The following is a 19,646-nucleotide window of genomic DNA, read 5'->3' as shown; positions in this document are numbered from 1 at the left end:
TAACTTACTGAAAAGTGGCTATAGAAACCAGCTACCACTTCTTTTATTTTTTGTTTATTTATTTTTATTATCTAATAGCTTTAACAGGTGCTTGACATTTGTTGACTTTTTGAAAAAATCAAGTTGTGAACTTATATTACAAATTAAACATGAGGTTCTTAAAAATCTCAACTTGATCATATATGAAACAGTTTAAAAACCTTTAAAGATGTATTGAGAAAAATGAGGATTAAAAAAAAACATGTTTGTCACTACCAAAAAGACACATCTTTAGGTAAAAATAATTTTTAAAAACCCTTGCTGCACAGATAATGCAGATAGTTCTGGTTATCTGGTCAATGGGTAAAAAGCAAGCACTTAAGGGCTTTGGCTCCAATTTTTTTGTTCATTTCTTCTCGCTAGAATTTCATATTCATTGCCTCTTGTCGGACGACTAAATCGGATGGTGGTAGGGACGGTCACCTGCACTGACTCAGCCCCGCCCTGCGCGCCTCGGATGGATTCCCAGCTGGGGGATGCGCTGCTTTTGTCTCTGTGCCACCTTGTGGTTTAGGGTGTTCTGGGCATCTGTGTGGGTGATTGAGGCTGTGCAGGTACAGACCTTGAGGTGGCTGCTGGCCTTGGGTCGCACCCCCTTGATTTTCCTCTCCTCTCCATCGCCGCCCTCTGGCCCTTCTGGGCGAGGAGGACCCCTGCAGGCCATGGTCGGTAACCCCAGCACATACTCTGTCTCGCTGGGTTACCTCGTTCTCCCGCACCCCGGTTGTCAGCACCCTCCGTCTCCTCCCTGCGCAGGAGGGCTGGAATGCTGCGGCCGATGCCCATAGGGTCCCGGCGTGTAGCGAGGTGGGAAGGTCCCTTGCGGCGGGGCCGTGCTGCGGGCCTGGGCTCCAGGAGCGCTCTCCGATCCCTCATGCTTCCCCTACTCTCACTGTTTTGGCGGTTCTTCTGGTGACCGCGGGGAGGGCCCCCGCCACACGGACAGTGTCTGTGATGGCTATGGGCCCTCATGTGGCACTGCCTTGCACTGCAGCTCCACCAGGGCCTGCCACAGCATCTCCGTCTCTGAGGCTGTGAAGGCACTTCCTGGGGGTTATTCTTCCTTATGGCAGTCTGGGGTACATGTACATCTCCCTTTGTGTCATTCCTACTGATGAAACCATATTCATTTCTTGCACTGAGCCATTTTACTCTTTCCCAAACCTGCACTGGGATGACCTTCTTGTCCCCACCAGCTGGCACCACCAAGGTGAGGCCACCAGAGCCTCTCTTCCCTGCCCTGCACTGCTGCCCCTGTTGCCAGGCTTGGTGTCAGCAGCGCCGAGGGCAGGGCCAGCAGCTGGCTGCTGGGTCTTAGCCTCACTGCTCATTTTTGCAGTGACGGTGACTTGGGGCCGCAGGGGCAGCTGTGGCTCCTCCTGGGGTGTGATGGAAGCTAAGCCAGGGAAACAGTGAGGCTGCTCAGGGCTCTCTAGGGTCTGCTCTCTGTTCCTGCTCCCAAACTACCACTCCTTTCATATGTGACAGATTAATATATTTTACTGGTATAGGGAAAGGCAAAAAGATCTGAGAAAGAGAACACTAAATCATTGGCAAACTATGCTGTGATTTTCTGAGAAAAGGGCCGTGGCCATGGAGGTTACTAACATAAGGTGGAGTTTGAAGTCCCAGACACAGTGGAAGAAAAACAAAAGTTGAGCCCTTCTTTCTTCCACACAATGATATAAATCACAGATAATTTGGTGGAGAGGTAGGGGTTGAAAACAGAAAAAATACAGAGAAGAATACTTGTCTTATCTTGTCTTGATGTAGGAGAAATTCTGTCTAAACAGAAAAACAAGAGAAGAAAATATTAATGACTATAATGAATAATTTTAATTACCAAAAATCTACCCTGCAAAAAGAAAGGATGACACTGTATATAATATTAAAAGGCAGATGGCAATCGAAGAAAATATTTGTAATACATAAAGGAATTAATATCTTTTGTATTCAAAGAACTATTCGTATCAGCAAGAGGAAGATGAATACCCTGGTAGAAAAAGACATGAAACAGGCATTTACAAAGTAAGAAAGAAAAATGGTCAATAGAAGTATAAAAAGTTTACATTGTTAAATGTAGAAAAAAGAAATAAAAACAAACGCATTTTTTCACTTATGAAACTGACTATGTTGTAAAGAAAATACTATCTTATGTTTATAAGATTGAATTAAAACAAATGCTCTTATGACTGATGGTAATGGTATAAATTAACGCAACCTTCTGGTGTGTAAGCTTTTAATATGAATCTAAAGGCTTTTACCCAAAACTCTATTTGGAATTTCTCCTGGGAAAATAATTAGAGAAACATATTTCTTCACTAGATTGTTCATTTCAGAGTTGTTTTGATGTTTTTTTAAAAATTGAAAACATCAAATGGATAAGGAAATACCATTACTAACTCTACAGACATAGGTTGGATAACTTGGTTGAAATGGAGCAATTCCCCAAAAATCACACCATTATTACTAATCTACTGCAAAATAGCTAACTTGAAAAACCCTATAACTACTAAAAAAAATAGTATTCAAAAAAGAAATCCCAGACCCAGAAGGCATAGGCAGAGGCCTGGAGCTCATATGCAGGGTGGAATGTTCAAGAAGAGAAAAGAAGTTTAGTGTTGCTTCAGTGTAGGGCCTGTGGTTAGGGGTCAAATTGTGGAAGACACGGTAAAATGATTTAAGAATGTTGGATATCAGGAGTGGGAAGTAAGTGGAGTGCTGTAAGCATAGAGGTGATATGGGTGTGAGAGGGATAAGGATGGAGTCGGGACAAGACCAGTTGATGGTCACTGGGACCCAGGGTGGTGATGAGGAAGGGGAACATGGACCTGTGAAAAGTGGATGATAGGACTTACAGGAATTTGTGTCAAGTGGAGCGTGCAGTGAGGACAAAGAGAGAGGTCAGGGGGTAGGGTGACTCCCAGCATTCTACTGGGAAATAATGATGTCATTTGATGAGCCAGGGACCCACAGGAGAAGAGCCATGATTTTCAGGCTGAGGTGAAGCTGAAAAATGACTTCTTAGACCTGCTGAGCCTGAGGCATCTGTGGGAATCCTGAGTAGGGATGTCCAGTGGACAGGTGACTCGAAGGCTGGGCTCTCGGGGGAGGTGAAGATGCAGAACTGGGAGACAACTGCACTTGCGTAGGGCTTGAAACTTTGGTTGTGGGCAAGATTGCCAGGTACTCTGTGGAATAAGAGGAGACCTTTATTAGTTAGGACTCCCAGATAAATGACAGGGATGTATCAGGGAACCAGGCCAGCTGCACAGAGGTCTTGTCCAGAGAAGGACCTGACCTTGAGAGATTTTTTTTTCCATTTCTTGTCTTCCCATCATGTGGCCACATCACTCTTTTTTCTGTGTGCCAAGTTTTCTCTGCTTCTTTGGCCAGTAGCAGAAGAAAGATGGTCCCCCAACAGATTCCAAATTGACATCAACCCAAATGTTTGAGCCCCAAATCCAGAAGTTGGGAGCAGATTCAGATTGGGCCAGCTTGCATGAGGAAGTTATCCCAGACCCCAGTAAATTTGTGTGTCACAGAGTAGCTGAGAGTCCCCACTCTGGATAGGATGATGATGAAGAAAGTCCATTTTGGGTCAGTTAGACACCTTGAAGGCAGGGGAGGAGCCAGGAGGAGCACTGACATTTAGGAGGGGCTGGCCAAGGGAAATAAGAAGGTGCACTATAAGGTTAGACAGAAGGCACAGCACCAAGCAATTCTTAAACACAGTATGGTGTTCAAGAAGTCAGCTCAATTCTGCACTATCTACCTGGAGTCAGCATCAGATCCCACAGTGCAAGGGGTCAGTCTTACAAAATTGCACCTCCCCGCACCACTTCAGACACCAGTCAAAAGCCCACATTGTCTTTTATTTTGTTTAGTTTTGGGTTTTTTAATATTTTTTATTGAAGTTTGGTTTATATCCAATATTACATTGGTTTCAGGTTTTCAATATAGTGATTCAACAGTTATCTACATTATTAAATGCTCACACCCAACTGGTGTAGTTACTATCTGTCAACATAGAAGATGTTACGTAACTATTGACTATAATCTCTATGTGCACTTACATCCTTGTGACTAATGTATATTATGACTGAGATTCTGTGTCTCTTAATACCCTTCACCTATTTCAACCATGATAAGTAATCATCTATCAATTCTCAGTGTCTATGAGTCTACTACTATTTTGTTGATTTTATTTTATTTTGTTTTGATTTCAGATTCCACATGTAAGTGAGATAATATGGCAGTTGTCTTTGTCTGGCTTATTTCACTTCACATAATTTCCTCTAGATCCATGGCAGGGTTTCATTATTTTTTGCTGCTGAGTAATATTCCATTGTATATACGTACCACTTCTTTAACCATTCATCTATTGATGGACACTTTGGTTGCTTCCATATCTTGACTACTGTAAATAATGTGGCAATAAAAATAGGGCTGCATATATCACTTTAAATCAGAGATTTTGTTTTCTTAGGACAAATTAATAGAAATCAAGTTACTGTGTAATATGGTATTTCATTTTTTTATTTTTGTGGGAACTTCCATAATGATTTCCATAGTGGTTGCACCAATTTACATTCCCACCAACAGTGTAGGGGGGTTCCCTTTTCTCCACGTCCTCACCAATACTTGATATTTCTTGTCTTTGGACTGTGGCCATTTTGACTCATGTGAGGTGATAGCTCATTATGGCTTTGATTTGTTTCTCCTTATGATTAGTGATGTGGAGTGTCTTCTCCTGTGCCTGTTGGCCAACTGTATGTCTTCCTTGGAAAAATGTCTATTCAAGTCTTCTACCCATTTTCTAATTGGGTTTTCTTTTTTTGGAGTTAATTCATATGAGTTTTTAAATATATTTTGGATGTTAACCCCTACTGGGATATATTATTTATGAATATATTCTCCCATACTGTAGGTTGCCTTTTTGTTTTGTTGATAGTTTCCCTTGCTGTACAGAAACTTTTTAGTTTGATATAGTCCAACTTTTTAATTTTTACTTTGGTTTCTCTTGTCTGGGGAGATGTATCCTGTAAAAAATTACTCATGCTTAGGTTCAAGATATTTTTGCCTATGTTTTCTTCTAAGTGTTTTTATGGTTTCATGTCTTATCTTTAGGTCTTTAATCTATTTCAAGTTTACCTTTGTGTGTGGTGTTGGGGAGTAATCCACTTTCATTCTCCTGCATGTAGCTGTCCAGTTTTCCCAATACCGTTTGTATATTCTTGCCTCTTTGTCATATATTAATTGACCATATAAGTGTGGGTGTATTTCTGGGATCTTTACTCTGATCTGTTGATCTATATATCTGTTCTTGTACCAGTATCATACTATTTTGATTACTCTAGCTTTGTAGTATAGTTTGAAATCAGGGAATGTGATAGCACCGGATTTGCTCTTCTATCTCTAGATTGGAATGCTCAGGTTGTTAACTGTACTTCTGATTGACTAGATATAAATTTGAGGTTCCCAGAAGCTCTCCCTTGGGTTCAATTAATTTTTTAAAGAGGTGCACAGAACTCAGAAAATCATGTTACTTACTAGATCACAGGTTTATTGTAAAAGGATATAACTCAGGAACAACCATGTAGAATAGATGCATAGGTCAAAGCTGGAGGAAAGAGAATGGGGCCTCCATGACCTCTCCAGGCATGCTGCTTACCCGGAATATTCATGTACTCACTAACCCAGAAGCTTTCTGAAACCATCCCTTTGGGTTTTTCTTGGAAACACCATTATAGAGGCATGCCTGATTAAACCATGGGTCTTTGGTAATACATTCACCATCCATACCCTCCCCACTCCCCAGAAGTCAGAGATGGGTTGGAAGACTGAAGTTCCAACCCCCTAAAACCTAATTGGCTCCACTGATACCCAGCACCCATCTTTAGGGGCTTTAGAAAAAATTCACCTCATTAATATAATTTGTCGCTCTCAGCACTTTGGAAATTCTGAGTTTGGGAGCTGTGAGGCAGGAACTGTGGACAGAGACCAAATTTACCTGAAAGGTACATTTTTGTCATCTGAATGACCAAATATAACTTTCTTAACAGTCAGAAAAGAGGAAAGTGGACCAGAAGTTCAGGAGAGAAACATCTTAAGAAGGCAGCAGCCAATGGGTACAATGATGCTGAGTGGTCAGGTAAGAGAAGGCTGGGAACATGTGTGCAGAATTTAGGGGGTCAGGTTGCAGTGGGAGCAGGAGAAGGAATATAACTAGTGTAGACAGGCATTCTTGTCTCCAGGATCTAGATGAAGACAGAGATAGGTCAATGGTAGAGGGAAGTCTTGGGATCCAGAAAATATTTTTTATAATTTGTTAGACTGTAGAATTCTACTTATAATTTAAAGTCACTGGGGCCAGTCCAGGAGAAATGGACCTCTTCAAGCCACAGTGCAGGATCTGCAGACTAAGGAGAAGGGGTGATGCTGAGCAGAGGCCTCAGGATCGCAGCTCAGAGAAAAGCAAAAGTATCTTGACAGAGAGATTTGCAGAGCTCAGAGGAAATGGCCTTTCTGTTGGCTGAATGAAGGGGTTTCGGAAGCTTCAGTGGGGAAGACAAAAGACTTTGATTAAAAACCAGATACTGCCTTTGGCTTCCACTTCTCTGAAGGTTCTTAAGAGATCATGCCTAGAACAGTGGTTCCCAAGCCTTAGCATGCACCCCAGTCACCTGGAGCTGGCCCTGGGGGCCCTGAGTTTCTGATTTGTAGGCTTGAAAAGGGACCCAAGAATTTGCATTTCTAACCCCGGGGTAACTGGTGCTGCTGGTCCATTTTGAGAGTGACTTTTCTAGGGCCTGGTTCTTGGAATCTGTTTGTGGTTAGAATATGACCAAAAAGCCAACTTACAGAACATATGCAAGTCAGAAGAAAAGGTAATTAGTTGTCAAAAGGTTTTGAGAAAGAAAGCAAGATTATGGAAATAAGGAAAATTATGAAAAGGAATAGGCCATTTTTAAAGAAGGATAAAGTTTGGTTTTTACATGAGTCATAGGATATCACTAGCAGAGGGCACACTGGCCCCATATACCACAGCAGTACTGAGAAGAATATTGCTCTGTGTCCTACTTATATAATCACCAAGTGTGTTTGCACAATTTTAAAGGTTTTCCCTTCAACTCCATCACTTTATAATTTTCTGCTCAGCAGGAAATCTCCATGTAATATTCCTGGACCTGCCTTATTGCCAAGAGCATCTAATTCAATATACAAGTTATCTGTGCTAGAAAACAGCAAACAATGGAGTGACTCAGGAGCAGCAAGCCTGACAATTTTTAATTTAGACCTTGCACACTTACGTATCAAAAACTCTAGAGATTGAGAGGTCTGTGCATCAATAAAATTTGTTGAACATTTACAGGTGCAGCAAGGTAAGGACTGAGTCCTGGGAAAGGAAGTTTCTGCTTCACTAGCAGCAAGCCCAATTAACAGAAACAACTTGTGTGCCAGACATAAGAAATGGGGTACATTTATTAAGTCCTCAAGGAAAAAAGTTCTTTAATTTCACTTTGGCTACTGATAAGGAAGGTAGGCTATTTTGAAGTAGGGAAAGTCCTGGGAGAGATGGTTTGTACATACAGAAGGCCAATGGATTGGTTGTTGATGAAGGTCATGTACTAATTACAATCAAGGGGGATGCAGTGGTTCTGGGGACCTTGTATATGATTGTTGAAATGGCTTCATCCAGGAGCGTGGCATTTCTGGTTAGGTATGTCCTCCCTTTACCCATGATGACCTTCTATTGTCTCTCTCCCCATTATTCAGCCCTTATGTCACTTAATTTAGGATGTTCCATATTTTTTCCTTATCATCACTGAGCACTACAATCCTTAGGCCATTTCAAAGTTTCCAGTATTTAGTGAGTTAATTTAATTTTAATTTACCAATGCTTATTGAGCATCTAGTGTGTCCCAAAGCACCACTTTAGGCAGTGGAGATATAACACTGATCAATCAAACATCCCAGCCCACTTGGGGTTTCCGCACTGGTGCCCATCTATGGAGGGAAGGGCTTCCAAAAGTTCAGAACAGAGGTGAACTAAACTTCATGGGATGAAAACATGGTACCTTTCAAGTGCCAGCTTTTCTCATATTAAGCCATCAGATCAAAACCCATTGCTGATGCCCAAATTTCTCCTTATTTTCAAAGTGGAAGGAAAACTCAATAAATTCTATAGTTCACAAATATTACTCTCAAACAATAAAATACCCTTTCTAAAATTGTTTTAGAATAATAGCTGTCAGTTATATAGCACTTATTCAATGGTGGGTAAGTACCTCTTCTGAGTGATTTATGGCTACCAAATGCATTCCAGCCTATGATGAAGTAGGCCCTACTATTACAAATTTTACATGAATGAAGTGAGGCACAGAGAGGGTAAGTAACTTGTCCATTGTTGTGCTTGCTAGTAGCGGTGGGGCCAGGGGTCACACTCAGCCTGTGATGTTGTGATTTATAAGAAAAAAAAATGTATTTGATCATTGATTGTCATTGCCCACTGTTCCTGTCCCACAGTTCCCAAAACCCTGGGAATTCCCTCATGCTGAGGTGACAGAGGTGTCTGTTGTTATGTTAATGAGCTGATTCTCCCACCACACCTAAGATTGTGGGCTGGATGCCAATGGAGGTGACCTGGGATTAGAGGGTTGGAACATCAACCCCTCTGCCCCTCTCTGACCTCTGGGAGGCAAGCGGGGCTGCAGTTTGATTCAGTCACTAGTGGCCAATGACTTAATCAATCATGCCTATGTAAAGAAGCCTCCAAAAATTCATGTGCCTCCCATCTCGTTAACAGTGGTTTCTGGAAACAGTGGTTTTCACTTTCTATATGTATGAATATGCGCAATGATCATGTGTTACTGAAAATAGATTGTTCCGATTTTCTTTATAGCAATTATTACAAGACTATTGTCATTTGAAGAGGCAATCAAAATGTATGCAACCTAAACATTTAAGAGGAAAAAGTATATCAAAAGTTAATTAATAAAAATAATGTATTCTCTCATTTGTGGAGTATAACAATGAAGCAAAACTGAAGGAACAAAACAGCAGCAGACTCACAGACTCCAAGAAGGGACTAGTGGTTACCAAAGGGGAGGGTTGGGGGACGGTGGGTGGCAACGGAGGGAGAAGGGGATTGAGGGGTGTCATGATTGGTGCACATGGTATATGTGGGGTCATGGGGAAAACAGTGTAGCTCAGAGAAGATAAATAGAGACTCTGTGGCATCTTACTACACTGATGGACAGTGACTGCAATGGGGTGTCGGGGGCAACCCGATAATAAGGGTGAATGTAATAACCACTTTGTTTTTCTTCTGAAACCTTCATAAGAGTGTATGTCAATGATACCTTAATAAAAAATGTATTCTTTTTCTTGGATTTTATGATTTTAGTATTAGCTTTTAAAAGTCTCCATGTCTCTTCTGTTCACTTGTAGAAGTTCATCACCTAAACCATATGAAGACCGTTAAGCCCAACATATTAATCAATATTTCAGCACTGAATCAAAGATGAAGTACTGTTTTTTGGTTGGGTTTGATAAATCAATTTATATTTTACCAATTTATTTCCTTTATTATTGTATTAAACTTATACATAAACTACACATATACATATTTTTGTATGGTTATAAACATGCTTCCTTAAAAAAATAAAAATAAATATGAGATCTTTCTTCTTCTCTTTCTAAAAATAGAATTCTAAACAAAAGGACCTAAAGGAAGGTACACCATTTTCAAAGGAACATACACCATTTCCCAACTAAAAGCAGAATTCTGAATCACCCAATGATTTTTTATTGTGAAACTTCAGTTTTAAGGTAAATCTGCCCTTAGCATAAAAGGAACTGTTTGATGTCCAGGAGGTATTGGTCTTACTTGCTCGCTTTTACATAAAGTTCATAACAAGTTCCATAAGTTGAAGACTACAGATTAGTTGGTTCTGGCCCCAGAAAGCTAGTGCACATGTCATATATCAAGGCCCTAGTGTGAATGCTGGATAATCTCCACAGGCAACGGTTGAGAGTTCTGGGAAGGATTTTTATTTTCATTCAAAAACAGTAATTATTTTGACTGAAGTCCTGGATGGTCTTGGGACTGTCCAGTTTTGACTGATAAGAAAAGTAGATGTACAAGTGAATACAAAGCTGGATCCCAGAATCTAACCTATAAATACAAAAAGGAATTTTTACCTTTAAAAAATAGACTTACCCTCAACAGTGTGGTGGGCAATCCCCTAAGCTGTGAGAGAGTTATACAGTTTTGCCTTAAGGAATTTAAAGAACATTAAAATAAAATAACTTTAGCCACATTCTTGGAGAAATTCTCTTTGAAGAGAGATGGACCAGAGATCAAAGAAGGAGAGGCTCGCATGTTGGACATTGGCATGAAGTTGCTGCTTTCTTTTATGAAATACATTTTTTTCTTCAAGGTTTGCTTTTTTTATTAAGGTATCATTGATATACAATCTTATGAAGGTTTCACATGAGCAACATTGTGATTACAACATTCACCCCTATTATTAAGTGTCCCCCCACACCTCACTACAGTCACTGTCCATCAGAGTGGTAAGATGCAATAGAGTCACTGCTCATCTACCTGTGCTTTACTGACTTACCCATGACCCCATACATTATGTGTGCTGATCATGATGCCCCTGAATCCCCTTCTCCCTCCCTCCCCACCCACCCTCCCCAACTCCTTTCCTTTGGTAATTGTTAGTCCTTTCTTGGAGTCTGTGAGTCTGCTGCTGTTTTGTTATTTCAGTTTTGCTTTGTTATATTCCACAAATGAGTGAAATCATTTGGTACTTGTCTTTCTCTGCCTGGTTTATTTCACTGAATATAATCCCCTCTAGCTCTATCCATGTTGTTGCAAATGGTAGGATTTGTTTCTTCTTATGGTTGAGTAATATTCCTTTGTGTATATGTACCACCTCTTTATCCATTGTGTGCTTCCATATCTTGGCTATTGTAAATAGTGCTGTGGTAAACATAGGGGTGCATATGTCTCTTTGAATCAGGAATCTTGTTTTATTTGGGTAAATTCCCAGGAGTAGAATGACTGGGTCAAATGGTGTTTCTATTTTTAGTTTTTTGAGGAACCTCCATAACAGTTTCCACAATGGTTGAACTAATTTACATTCCCATCAACAGTAGAGGAGGGTCCCCCTTTCTCTGCATCCTTCTGAACATGTGTTGATCCTTGTCTTTGGGTGTTGGCCATCCTAAGTGGTGTGAGGTGACATCTTATTGTGGTTTTAATTTGCATTTCCCTGATAATTAGCAATGTGTAACATCTTTTCATGGGCCTGTTGGCCATCTGAATTTCTTCTTTGGAGAAGTGTCTGTTCAGATCCTCTGCCCATTTTTTAATTGTGTTATTTGCTTTTTGGTGTTGAGGCGTGTGAGCTCTTTATATATTTTGGATGTCAACCCTGTATCAGATATGTCATTTACAAATATATTCTCCCATACTGTAGGATGCCTTTTTGTTCTGCTGATGGTATCCTTTGCTGTACAGAAGATTTTTAGCTTGATGTAGTCCCATTTGTTCATTTTTTGCTTTTGTTTCCCTTGCCTGAGGAGATGTGTTCAGGAAAGAGTTGCTCATGTTTATATTCAAGAGATTTTTGCCTGTTTTCTTCTAAGTTTTATGGTTCATGAGTTACATTCAGGTCTTGATCCATTTAGAGTTTACTTTTGTGTATGGAGTTAGACAATAACCCAGTTTCATTCTCTTACATGGAGCTGTCCAGTTTTGTCAACACCAGTGGTTGAAGAGGCTGTCATTTTCCCATTGTATATCCATGACTCCTTTATCATATATTAATTGGCCATATATGTGTGGGTTTACATCTAGGCTCTCTATTCTGTTCCAAGGCAGCTTCTTTACTATCTAACAGTCTAACTTAACTTGCTTAGTATGCTGTTTCAAACACAATCTAATGGTTGGTTTTTTTCTCCCTTCTTTTTCTTCCTCCACTCTTCATATACTAGGCATCATATTCTGTACTCTTTGTGTATCCCTTAACGATTTTGTGGGTATTTGATTTAATTTTGCATTTGCTTAGTAATTAATTGATCTACTTCCTTTACTGTGGTTTAATTTTCTCTGGTGTCAGCTATTTAGCCTTAGGAGCTCCTCCATCTAGAGCTGTTCCTTTAAAATACACTATACAGATGGTTTGTCAGAGGTAAATTCCCTCAACTTTTATTTATCTGAAAATTGTTTAATCCCTGCTTCAAATTTAAATAGTCTTCATAGTATTGTCAGGTAGAGTATTCTTGATTAGAGGCCCTTCTGTTTCATTCCATTAAATACATCATGCCACTCCTCTTCTGGCCTGTAAGGTTTCTGTTGAGAAGTCCGATGGGTTTTCCTTTGTATGCAATCTTTTTTCCCTCTATGGCTGCTTTCAGTACTCTTTCCTTGTCCTTGATCTTTGCCAGTTTAATTATTATATGTCTTAGTGTTATCCTCCTAGGGTCCCTTGTGTTGGGAGATCTGTGCACCTCCATGGCCTGAGAGACTATTTCCTTCCCCAGATTGGGGACGTTTTCAGCAATTATTTCCTCAAAATGACTTTCTATCCATTTTTCTCTCTTCTTCTTCTGGTACCCCATAATGCAAATATTGTTCTGTTTGGATTGGTCACACAGTTCTCTCAATGTTCTTTTATTGCTGGAGATCCTTTTTTCTCTGTGCCTCTGCTTCTTTGTTTTCCTGTTCTCTAATTTCTATTTCATTTACTCTCTCCTCTACCTCATCTAGTCTGCTTTTAAATCTCCCCATTTTATGTTTCATTTTGAATACTGTATTTTTCAAAGTTTCTATCTCTCTCCAAGTCTTCCCTGAGTTCTTGAATATTTTTCTGTAGCTACCTGAGCATGTTTATGATTTTTATTTTGAAATCTTTATCAGGAAGATTGGTGATTTCAGTTTTACTTAGCCCTCTTTCTGGTGTTTGAGGAATTCTGGATCGTACAAAATTCTTTTGCTGTTTCATTAGTCTAATGATTACTATGGAATAATAACTTTGTGTAGGCAGTGCCCTCTAGTTCCCAGAAGCCCTACTCTCTGAAGGTGCCCAAATCCTGTAGTGATGGCAGGAGTCACAGGCATGCAGCATCTGTGCCTGCTGGGAGGAAAAAGCTCTTTCTTGCTTCCTGACTGCAGTGCCTTCCTCCACTTCCAGGTCCAGTGGGCTGAGTAGGCAGGGAGGAACCTCTGTATTATGCTCCTGTAGGAGCTGTAGGCAGGGCCTCCATCTTGCTGGCCTGGTGTGATGGCAAGGACAGCTGGAAAAATGGTGGGGCTAGCAGGTGTGCAGACTGGTGCACACCTGGAAGAAGGTGTGGCAGTCTGTGTATCACAGTGGTGGGCCTTGTTGCTGCATTGCCAGCCAGGGGGATGGAGCATCTTAAGCTCCTGAAAGTTCCCACCCTGCTGGGCTGTGTGTGCTAGGACAATTTTATCCACCTGTCCTTTCTTCTAAGTAACAATCTCTGTGTAATTTTTGCCCCTTTAGCACCCATATCATTGCTGAGGAATCTTTCAAAGTGCCCACCTTTCTTTTGTCCTGGAGTGGTTGGTTTTGGGTAAATATTCTCCACAAGCGGCTGGAATCTAAGCATCCGAGTATTCTGTCTGTCTTTGCTTTCCAACCCCTCTAATCTCCAGAGCACCATATAATGTGGGTTTGTGCTCTCAGAGCAGATCTCCAGGGGTCGGTGTTTAGCAGTCCTGGGCTTCTACTCCCTGCCCACTCCATTTCTCTTCCTTCCACCTGCGAGCCGGGATGGCTGTAGGGCTTGAGTCCCACAAGACCATGGCTTAGTTACTTTACCCTTTTCTGTGAGGTCTTCTCTTTTCCCAAGATGGAGGCAGCCTGTTGCAGTCTTTGGGTCGCTTTTTCAGGATTAGTTGTATTTGCTGTATTTTCATGTTATGTGTGGTTTTGGGAGGAGGTTTCTGTATCCCTTCTCACTTTGCCATCTTGTTCCCCCTCCCCTGAAGTACTTTTAATTACTATTTTAAATACAGAAAGACCCAAAGAAGAAAACAGTAAATAGTCTATAATATTTCCATTTAATGAAAACTCTAATTTCTATTTCTGTAAACAAAACTTTTACAGGAATATATCTCAAAAAGTTGAGAAATTCCCAGGAACAAACAATTTCATTTCTAGGTATGTATCTCAAATGATTGAAAACAGGCATTCAACAAAATCTTGTTGTTATCAACAAATGCTGATAACAGCATTATTTATAATAGCTCAAGGTAGAAAGAACTCAAATGTCCATTGGCTGATGATTGGATTATATCCATACAGGGGAACATTATTCAGCCTTCAAAAAGAATGAAGTACTGATGCATACTGCCACATGGATGAATCTCGAAAATCACTATGTTAAGCAGAAGAAGACAGATGCAAGGAAAATGTAAATCCATAGAGCCATAAAGGAGATTAATGGTTTCTAGGGCCTTGGGGAGGGGAGAGCAAGGTTGCCTAATGGGTATGGGTTTTTCTTTTGGGGTGATAAAAAAGTTCTGTGACTAGATAGAGGTGATGGCTGCACATTATGAATGTTCTAAATGCCACTGAATTTGCACACTTAAAAATGGTTGATTTTATGTGATGTGAATTTTATTTCAATGTTAAAATCAATATAAGATTAGGAAGCTTAATAAATACAAAAATATATAAAATTAAAAGTGAAAGTCTTCCACCTTCTCCACTTTTCAGGGATACCCAATGTTAAGTGTTTCATTCTTTTATTTGGGATGGCAGTGAGGGAATATGAGTGCCCATCTCCATATCTACCCCCCTCCACCCTTTTATGGCATAAGTTATAGTACACTAATCTCAACTATTTTTTAATGACCTTGAAGATTGTTGTAGATTGGCACATACACATCCATGGCACTCCTTGAAAGGGCTGCCTAGCCTTGTGTTGAATGGGAATGATGGAGGTAATTCCTTATGCAGAATAGCTTTGGTTGTTTTTGATTTTTCACCATCAGAAACTGAGCTGCAATGGAAATGCCCAAATATATCTACTGCGAACAATTTGCAGGTATTTCTGTAGGGAAAATTTCTTACTGATGTTTCTGGATCAAAGGGTATGAGCAAACATTTTGATATTGCTAAATATTCTTACAGAAAAGTTGCATTGATTTATCCTCTTCAGCACAATGTAAAAGAGTACCCATTTTGCTGCAGCCTCACCAGTGCTGGATATGATTAGCCTTTTGACTGATGGATAAAAAGGTGTACCTTGTGACTTGATTTGCACATATTTAATCATGATTTAGATTGTAGAAGCTTTCCTTATATTTATTGAGCCTCTATTTTTGCCTTTGTAAATTGACTGTTTCTATCCTTTCCAATATTTTAGTGTTCCTCTTTTTCTTCTTGCTTGTATAAGAGTCATCTACATGTTTGGAAATGAAGAAAATTAGCCTTTTGTCTCTTATTAATATTAAAATATGTATATCCTTTCAGATTTTTATGCCATAGAAATGCTTAAAATGGAATGTTATCAGATTTATTTATTTATTTATTTTTAATGGGTTTTGTGTGCCAAAGTATAAGTTAATGTGCTCTTTTCTTCTGTGTTGTCTAATACAATATTTGCTAGACACATATGGCTAGTTACACATAAATTAATTAAAATTAAATTTCCATCTTCACCAGTCTCTTTGCCAGAGCTCAATAGCCACATGTGGTTCATGCCTACTGAATTGGAAAGTGATGATGAAAAACATTTCCATCATCACAGAGAACTTTATTGGACAGCCTTATCCTTAATTATTTATGATTTCCTACTTTTAAGTCTTTATCCATCTTGAAGTAATTTTGGTGTAAAGAACAAGGTAGGGATTCTTTGTTAGAATCAGAAACAGTTTCTAATTCTTTGTTAAGAAGCTAGCCAGCTATACAATAGTTACCAAATAGTTCCTTTTCCATGCTGACTTGAAATGTCATGTTTACCATAGATGAAATTCTCACATATGATTATGCCTATGACTGGACTCTTATCTACTGGTCAGTTTTTGCATTTCTTCCTCATGTTGAATATATTATTAGTTTACAGTATATTCTTAGACTTGGTGGTTACTCTTTTCCTTTGTTAGTACTTATTTCTTAAAATGTTAAAGATTACTTTCTCAGGTATATTTAACATCATTTCTCCTAAAATTCCATCGATATTTTTATGAACTATCCTAAAATTATGAATTGATTTAGAAAGAATTAGTATCATTAAAGTAACACTTCCTCTTTTAGAGAAGCATAGAGTGTCCTTTCTTTTGCTTTAATTTTCTTTCATTTACCTCAGAAAGATTTCACTTCATTTACATGGTTTCCACTTCTTAGCTATCATGAATAATGCTGCAGTGAACATGAGTGTACAAAAATTTATCTCCTTAAAATGCTGTTCCTAATTCTTTTGTATATACACCAAGAAGTGAGAGGGGTGTTTCATTTTCAAAAAGGTTTTTTTTATTTCATTCTCTCTCTGACTCACTTTACTTAGTTTCTGTCCTTTATAAGCCTCTGTAACTGTCTGGCAAAAGTCATCCACATGTTTGGAAATGTTTCCAAGTCCAGGGGCCATGTTTCCACCTCATGTTACATGACCTCTCCATGACCTGTATCACTGTTTATCACTTCCTCCATGAAACTCTGTCTTCCTTCATCTTGAATCTGGCTTTCCACCTCCCTTCCTATCTTCCGAGCCTTTTATGGGTGCTCCCACACCTGTGCCTGCCCTTAAATTTGGTATGCTACTAGACTCCATTCCAAGCAGTCTTCTGGCTCACACTTGGTGTCCCCATGGTGACCTCATCTGGTCCCTTCTAGGAACTCCTGTTCTCCAACTTTCTCATGGGCTTCCAGTCTGTTTGCTCCTCATGATGTCATGTTGACCTTCCTATTGCCCACCCTGCAAAGCCCGCACCCCATGCTTGCTCCTTCCTGTTATCTTAATTTTTTTGACAGATTGCCTTTACTCTCTTACATATTCCCAAAAAGAAAGATTCTAGAAACAAGCCAAGGGACTTCTTCTTTCTCATGCCCATGTCTAATCAATCAGTAGGTGTTATCAGCTATACTTCTCAACTGTCTCTCAAGTAAATCCATTCTCTTATCTTGCAGCCATTGGTCTAATTCAGTCCATTCTCTTACCTACTGAGAATCTCTTAGTTGGCATCTGAAGGTGTTTTTATTTGCTTAATATCATTATGTGCAAAAAATATAGGAGACATACAAATTCTCCCATGTAATTTTTAAGGTAACAACCTGAGTAGTGCTTTCTGGAAATCTCATGTAAATGCAATGCAGTAAGTATTTTCCCAGCATCTGCTCTGTGCCTTCACCAAACTGGGCCAGGGAATTAAGAGATCAACAAGACAGTCTCTTTCTGTAATGATGTCACAAACTAATGGAAGGGCCTGGCATATGAATGCTTACAAAAACAAATGCATTTTCACTGATGGACAATGACTGTAATGGGGTATGTGGTGGTGACTTGATAATGGGGGGAATCTAGTAACCACAGTGTTGCTCATGTGATTGAGCAAAATAAGTAAGTAAAAAAGAAAGTAATCCCTCCCTCGAAAAAACAACAAAAAACAAATGCATTTTATTGAAGCTGATGCCAAGTATAGTGGACAATGCAGGAAACAGTGAATACACAATTATCTCCGATCCATCCTTTTTTCTGGTGGCAGAGGGATCTTTCTAGATCAAATCTGGTGTAGGATAATGGCTAAACTCCCAGAAGTTCACGTAGACAGTATCTCTATTACCTGGCATTTCATCCCCTACTTTGTCCTTTTTCCATCCTATTCTTCAGCCATAGTAAAAGCTTATGAACATTCCCATCTTAGCATGTTCCAGGGCTTTGTGTTTGCTTTTCTGCCAAAAAAGATTTTCCCATGCCTGTGTGTATCTGGTGAACTCCTCCTGATTTAAGCATCACCTGTGCTATGAAGCCTTCCCTGTCCTCACAGGATAGAGAGTCACATTCCTTCTTTTGTTGTCCCATTATACTTGGAGCCCACAACCATATGCATTGGCTCATTTATTTTATAACAGCTTTATTGAGATATAATTCATATACCACAAAATTCTCCATTTCAAAGTGTACAACTGGGTGGTTTTTATTATAGTCACATACTTTTACATCTACCACCATTATCAGTTTTAAAACACTTCATTACCTCAAAGAGAAACCTCACATCCTTTAGCCATCACCCCTCAATCTCCTCAGAAACCTCAGCCCTTGGCACCTTTGATTTCTACACTATGTCTCTATAGATTTGTCTATATCTATAGACATAGATTTATCTATATCTCTTTGTCTCTTCTGGACATTTTATATAAATGAAGTCATGTAACATGTGGTCTTTTCTGTCTGATTCTTTCTCCAGCATAATGTTTTTAAGGGTCATGCATGTTGTAGCATGTATCAGGTCTTCATTCATTTTTATGGCTGAACAGTATGCTATTTTATGGATATCCCATATTTGTCCAGTTCATTAGTTTGATGGACATTTGGATTTTTTCCATTTTTTGGATGCTGCTAGGAACATTTGTGTGCAAGGTTTGGTGCAGGTGTATGTTTTCATTTCTCTTAAGTGTGTAACTAGGAGTGGAAAAACAGATCTTATAGTAGCTGTGTGTATTTAGCTTTTTAAGGAATTGTCAGACTGTTTTCCACAACAGATGCATCATTTTACAATCCTACAAGAAGTTATTGAGGTACCAATTTCTATATATCCTTGCCAACATTTGAACTCTTTTTACAATAGCCATCCTAATAAATGTAAAGTGTGGGGTGAGAGCTTTGGGGTGTGGGAACATGAGAGGAGCAAACAGACTGGAAGCCCATGAGAAAGCTGGAGAACAGGAGTTCCTAGAAGGGACCGGATGAGGTCACCATGGGGACACCAAGTGTGAGCCAGAAGACTGCTTGGAATGGAGGCTAGTAGCATGCCAAATTTAAGTGTAAAGTGGTATCTCACTGTGCTTTTGATTTGCAAATCATTGATAGCTAATGATGCTGAATACATTTGCATGTGTTACTGGCCATCTGTATAACTACATTGGAGAAATGTGTATTCAAATCCTTTCTCCATTTCATAATTAGGTTGTCTGGGTTTTTGTTGTTGAGTTGCAAGTATTCTTTATATCATGGATATTAATCCATTATCATCATGTAATTCCCAAACATTTTGTCCTATTCTGTGTGTTGCTTTTCTATTCTGGTGGTGGTGCTCTTTGCACAAAATTTTTTAATTTTGATGGAACCAATTCATCCATTCTTTCTGCTGTTGTCTGTGCTTTAGGTATCATATCAAAGAAATCATTGCCAAATCCAAAACATGCTTTTTTCTAGTGTTTTCTAGGAGTTGAATAAATTTAGCTATTATGTTTAGGTCTTTAATCCACTTGGAGCTAATTTTTTTTATGTGGCATAAAGTAAGTCCTTTGCCATTTTATAATTAGGCTATTTGTCTATTTATTATAGAATTATGAATTCACTTATTTTTACACATTTATATATGCTAGTATCCTACTTTAGTT

The 19,646-nt window shown here is 39.4% G+C and overlaps 1 pseudogene; it reads right to left on the bottom strand.

Annotated features, from left to right (window-relative positions):
* Positions 1 to 458: 458 nt before the first annotated feature.
* On the bottom strand, positions 459 to 1,370 carry LOC118967052 (Y-box-binding protein 1 pseudogene; annotated as a pseudogene).
* Between the last annotated feature and the right edge of the window lie 18,276 nt (positions 1,371 to 19,646).

This window comes from Manis javanica, chromosome 2 (assembly GCF_040802235.1).
Source record: "Manis javanica isolate MJ-LG chromosome 2, MJ_LKY, whole genome shotgun sequence".
Taxonomy (NCBI): domain Eukaryota; kingdom Metazoa; phylum Chordata; class Mammalia; order Pholidota; family Manidae; genus Manis; species Manis javanica.
This window is presented reverse-complemented; position numbering and strand designations above follow the sequence as displayed.